Source organism: Manis pentadactyla, chromosome 2 (genome assembly GCF_030020395.1).
Source record: "Manis pentadactyla isolate mManPen7 chromosome 2, mManPen7.hap1, whole genome shotgun sequence".
Taxonomy (NCBI): Eukaryota; Metazoa; Chordata; class Mammalia; order Pholidota; family Manidae; genus Manis; species Manis pentadactyla.
In genome coordinates this window covers 187,611,560-187,617,779 of record NC_080020.1, presented here as the reverse complement: position 1 = coordinate 187,617,779, position 6,220 = coordinate 187,611,560, and the positions used below count along the sequence as shown (strand labels likewise).

The window sequence follows — 6,220 nt, the reverse complement described above, 5'->3', positions numbered from 1 at the left end:
TCGTCAGGAAACATTTCAACAAAGAAGGTGAGTGCTTAAAGTGCAGACCCACAAATAGGCAGAGAGCTGGCAAATGAGCCTGAAAATTGGGTGAAGGGTCAGACATGACCACAACAGTGCCAGGAAATGGGATTATTTCAAGGTGAAAAGAAATTACCAAAAGGGTAGAACCCTGCTTTTTAATTATTCTCAGTAATGACTTGGATCTTGGAATTAAAAAAAATCATTCCCAAGGTTGTAGATTGAACTAAATTAACAGGCAGAGCAGCATTGAGACTGGTACAATACGCACACACATATATCATCTTGAGAAGTTGAAAGTGGTTTAGTGGTCCAAACACCTGTCAATTAGACAACAGATTAACTCTCAGAGTTGTTTTCTTGTTTTCTTTAAAACTACCTCCCCACCCCCACCCGTTTATGTGAGATTTCTAAGACATGTTACCTAATGGATTACTTGGAAGGAAGGAATCAGGTGATGTCATCATTGCAGTAGTAGAATCCAAACTCCACCATTACCTGGCATCTGTTTTGGTACTCTCGAAGCAATGATGGATTGTCTCCCACAAAAAATCAACATCTTCTCTCCTGTCAGACTTAATATAAAGTTCATTTAGAAAGAATAGAAATGAGCAGCATCCGTGAAAGAGTTCCTGTGAAGTTATCAGTGGGCTTGCTTTTAGATATGGGATATCCTTTGGCAACATCACCTATCCATGTCCCAACTACCAACATTAACACCCCCATATTGATACTGTCCCCTTTGCCATCCTGAGCCTCTAGTTTGAAACTGCACCTTTTTTCTTAATGCATTAAGTGTATAGAAGTTTGGGAACCTAGAATAATCTCATGTCTTTCCCTAATATAATAAAAGGAAGACAATTTAAATTGTTTTTAAGTTACGCCAGTCAGAAGGCAATGAGTCTTAAGATGAAACCTGATAGTCTACAATGTTATGCTAAAAAGCAGACTTCTGAGGTCTCTTCCCAACAAAGAGCTTTAATGATGAAAACAAACAATATGTTGAGAGGTATTGCTAAAGCTATGCATTCCAAATCAAAGTAACTAAAAGTTAAGTATTCTTTAGGAGAGTTCTCACCATATTTTAAGGAAGGTACTTCAAAAGGGCAATATGGAGAAAATTGAATGATACTGATACAAAAATAAATTATGAAGAAAATCTGGGCTGTTTAGCTGCTAAAAAATAAAACTAAAATAGATGTTGACCTACCTGATAGCAAATATGTTTATGTTGATCCTGACCATCAAAAGGGAAACCACAAAGAAGGAAATTTGATAGGAATGAGTGGAGATCCTAAAAGACACTTTTAAAACTCCTGACTAATGAGCTTGTGGTTAGGCTATGGCCCTAAAAAATCATTGAATCCAGAATGTCAGCCCATTTTTAGTGAAGGCAAGGCATGTATATACCAGTGTGTGTGTGTGTGTGTGTGTGTGTGTGTGTGTGTGTGTGTGTGTGTGTATGTACACTTGTATATATGAGAAAGCTAAAACTCAAACTCAGAAAATTAAATAATGTGAAATTTCTTTAGATATCCTCTTCCAATATGTTAACTGAAAATACAATCACTTATCTCACGTTTGTTCATCTTTAAGCTTTGTGTCCTGTTCACTATAGGACCTGAACCTAATGCTGAGGAATAGACTCAAAGACCAAGAAGAGTTCAAAAAATTGGCAAAAATATGACATGGGAAACAGAACATTCTAAGACCTTTACATGAAAAACATCCTTGAAGAAAATCATTGATGAGGAAGAGAAAATTTTAAAACTGGGAAAGCTAAGCTATTCTCATTCTTTATAAATGTGTATGTGTGTGTATGTGTGTGTGTGTATATATATATATATATATATATATATATATATATGGATGTATATTGTATATTTACATTTAAAATATGTATTATACTTACATATATTCTTTATTTACTATTCCTGACTTTTGCTATAAAATGCAAATAATATTTACCTCTTTCTACTTTCCAGTACTACTGAAGTGAGTTTGATAATGTATATAAAACCTTTAAATCTACTAAATGTTAGAACTGTCATAATTGTCTTCTGCAGTCATCACTTCCCTTTGGTTATAAAAGCCATAATTGTAATACCAGATATAAAAGCAAAACCAAAAACTCTAGTTCACCTTCCTTTCTTTTTTCCAGCTTACTGAATGGGATTCTAAAATTAAATTTCAATGGTTTGAAAACTCCCAAATTAACAAGGAAGTGATTGAAGACATTCTTAGCTATACCTGCCCAACCATAATTTAATGAGAGAATTATTTTAAAATTGCAACAATAAATATAACACTATTGTTAGTGTGAATTAAGAGATGTCTCACAGTACTGATAACTCAGGTTGAATTCTTCTTTACTAGTTTTATTCCTACAGTTTTTTTATATCTAGCTTCTGTTTAAAATAGTGTATATCCAACTGCTTGCTGAGTGCCCAGCCTGCTGGGATGTGGCTGCTTAGTCATGGACTGGGAAATGCTATGGTTAAGAACCAGAAAAAATTATTCTCCTGTATGTACTCAGCACTCAGAGTACCCGCTGGCTCTTACCTGCTCGTCCCATGTCACCGACGTCCCTGCCAAGCTGTGGGTCTGCATCTTGAATGCTGGCAAACTTCAGAGACCCCAGCGTGCTTCCAGCGCCTGGGGCTGGCAGGTTACTGGGGACCGGAACCTGGCCCAGGAGCCACGGCTGAGAGGACTGCACGGGCAGTTCTGGGATGCCTCCGGAGCAGCACTGCAGCTTCTCTACCAGCAGAGCACAACTGGCCTCTTCCAGACAGACCGCAGGCACGTTCACGGCCTGGCCCAGGAGCAAGTTATGACTGGCAGCCCTCCCACGAGCAAGGCTGCTCCTACCAATACAGTGACTATGCCGGCCAGCTCCGCAGGCAGAAGGCAGTGGTCTGAAAGTACACAGCCCAATGGTGTTGGCTAGCACTGCAGGCTAGGTGCGGGTGCTGGAGTGTGGATCAAATGAGAGTTCCTGTGGCCAGGATTCTCACCTGGCCCTGGTTGACTAGCCCACTGCACACCTGTGGGCAATTTGACTCTATATAAAGAGCTCGGCCCAGTGCTCTGGGTGTGACATGGTGGTAGGACTGCAAGGCTGCAGGAGAGCAGAGCAGAGGCTGGAGTGGTGGCAGCAGCGAGGACAGAGGCCCAGAGGATGGCTGTGTGGGACGACTGTGCAGAGAGGCCCAGAGGACAGCTGTGTGGGATGACTGTGCAGAGAGGCCCAGGGGATGGCTGTGCAGGCAGAGAGGCCTGGAGGATGGCTGTGTGGGCAGAGGGGCCCAGAGGCAGAGACAGGCTTGCTGCATGCAGACTCACTCTGAGTGAATGGGATTTTAGTGACTGACCTGCTACCTGGAAATAAAGTTGGGTATAACCCTTTCACCCCAAGAACATTTTGCTGTCAATTTCTTTGGTCACATGGAACCCATAGTGAACTTGCCTGGAGCTGAAACCCATTGGCAAGACATGGAGCTAAGCAAGATGCCATCAGAGCAGGCAGTGAGCTTGGCCAGGGTGGACCTCCTCCAGGACTGCAAGGGCTTCATGTGAAACAATGGTGAGCAGCTGAGTCTGTCAGCAGATCACTGTCCCTTACTCTCCCTCTTCCAGACCCCTGTGCTGGGTCAGTGCCAGACACCAGCTGCCGTCACACTCCACGCTAGTGGAGCCTTGTGGCCTTTAACACCAGGCACAGCTTTGGCCTCTTTGACTACCAGGGAAAGAGCCCTGTGTTACCCACGTTCACCCTTTGTCCCAGCAACTCCCTGGGCGTGTGAAGGCTGCTCTCCTGGAGCAATACTCAAGAATTCACTGCACCCCCTCTGCCCTCCCGTCTTTCCCGGGAGTGTCGAGCACTGAGCGAGAAGTGGGCTGCTACGGCCAACAGCAAGTTCCTGGAGGTCAATGCACAGCTGGCAGAGTAAGCCTGTCCATAGGACGTGGGTCTGACGCCCGTGCAGCGCCACCTGCAGCCCCTCTGGGCCTATGACTTCCTCTCTGGCGTTGTGCGCTGACTCTGCTATGCTGACAGGTTCCTTCTAGAAGTTGCCCACCACAGACCCACCAGGTACACTGAATTGGGTTCCAGGTTTGCTACGCTCTGCAGGTGTGGGTAGTGAGAAGCAGTCCAAGGGGCTGGAGGAAGAAGCAAGGAGGCAGAGTGAAGGCAGCATGCAGACGGTGGCCATCTCGTGCTGGCTGCATGCAGCTGCCAGCTGCCGGACCCCTACGGAGCCCCCGGACCAGCGCAGGCGCCTGACTGGCAGGCCGCCCGTGGAGTGCACATCATGTCTGCAGAGCAGTGAGTTCAAGACATTCACACCGCTCAAGGTGAGCACCAAGACCAAGTTTGACCCAACAAGCCCACTAGGGCTGTGTCACATGCACAAAGTGGCACTGTCTTGCCAATGGGTTTCAGCCACAGGCAAGTTCGCTATGGATTCAATGTGACCAAAGAAATTCACAGCAAACGTTCTTTGGGGTGAAAGGGTTTATTACCCGGCTTGTTCCCCCGGTGGTAGATTGAGCACTAGCGTCTCTGCCTCTGCCCAGAGTACTGGGCCAGCTCTCTATACAGTGCAATAATAGGTTATTGCCTAAAGGTGTGGAAGCGGTAGCCTAGCAACAGGCCAGTTACATCATCAGGTGGTTTATGTTCAGTGAGGATCCTGGCCATAGGAACCCCACCTTCCCCACAGGCACTGACCATGTTCGCCATGCCAAGAACTGCATGGCCTCTCACCAACTCAGGTAATAGCCGTGTCTTCTCAATGTGGGGCCTGAGACCCCAGATGCATTTTCCCTGTATCCTGAAGGAGGGTGTTTGCAGCATTGTCTCCTGTGTCTTCATGCTCAATGGCCAGGGTTTTCACCTAATTTCCCTGCTGGAATTTCAACTCTTTTCCCTAAGTGCCAGGAACATCACAGAGCCTCTGGGTTCTCTGGACATTAGCTGGCCCCGGATGTGCTGGTGCCAGCCACCATCTCCCAGAGTCACTAAAGCGGAGCCAGGCTAACAGGGCCCTGGGCATCCTCCCAGACCCACAGAAGTGGAAGTGGAAGCCCTGATTCTGTCCACAGTAAGGAAGCTGACAACCTAGAGCCACCTGAGGCCATGCTCTTGCCCATGTCCATCGATTGGGCCACCGGTGCCTACACCACACTGAACAGGACAGGGGACATCACCTTGGAGGATGTGAAGAATTTCCTGGGCTCTTCAGAGGAATCTGTAAAGAATCTGAGGAACCCAGAAGAGGTGGCTTGAGCCTGCATCATCCTGATCAATATGGAATGCCAGAACTACCAGACTACAGCCTGCCCCCAGCAGAGCTGGCTTCCAGACCCCTGTGTCCCCCCTGGCCCATCACGTAGACCCATACCTGCTAACCTGTGGGATCTAACTGGACCTGCTGACCCTGGCCTCAAGGTGTGGGCCAAGGACTCAGCCCAGAGCCTCAGTGCAGATTCAGACTGGCCCCTCCTCTAGGCAGTTGGCTACCCTGGATGCCAGGTGCCACAGAGAGAAAGAAGACAGCTGGGGCAGCAGCCCAGGCACCTCTCACTTCACACAGCTTCCTTTCCCACTCCCTTTGCAAAGAGTATTTTTCTAACACTTGTGCTGAACTTGACACACATTTCTAAAACTAGTTTGGTACTTTGCTCCTGGGCCAGCATTCCCCACCCCTACCCAGCCTGTGCATGTGTGCACACATGTGTGTGAGTTTATGTGTGGGAGCTCCACAGGGCACCAGGTCTAGGGCCAGTCAGGTGTGGGTGGTGGTGCAGGATGGGTTTTTATTCTGTCATTTTGTTAAAATTAAACTTTTAATATTAAAAATGCTGATTTTTTTATGCCGAAAATAAAAGCACTTACTATCAAAGGTGGTTATGGCTACTAATAGAATGAGCCACAACAGACATTTTCATTATAATTCTATTTTACATGATTCTCTATACCCAGCATTGTTATCTAGAATGTTGTTGAAGCCATGGGAAAGGAATCAAGTACTTACTTTTAGCTAAAACATTATGAAGTTTATGCCTGAATTTCATAAGTGATAAGGTTACCCATGTGCCTTTGAGAAAATGCTGGGAAACTTTTCTGGGCCTCAGACAGAAAATACAAGTTCTTCTTTAATGACTATGAACTTCTTTAATGGCTAGACCTTCC

General features: G+C 45.9%; 1 pseudogene; it reads left to right on the top strand.

The window, feature by feature from the left end:
* Window positions 1-2,497: 2,497 nt before the first annotated feature.
* Window positions 2,498-5,536, top strand: LOC118932483 (lethal(2) giant larvae protein homolog 1-like; annotated as a pseudogene).
* Window positions 5,537-6,220: the final 684 nt, after the last annotated feature.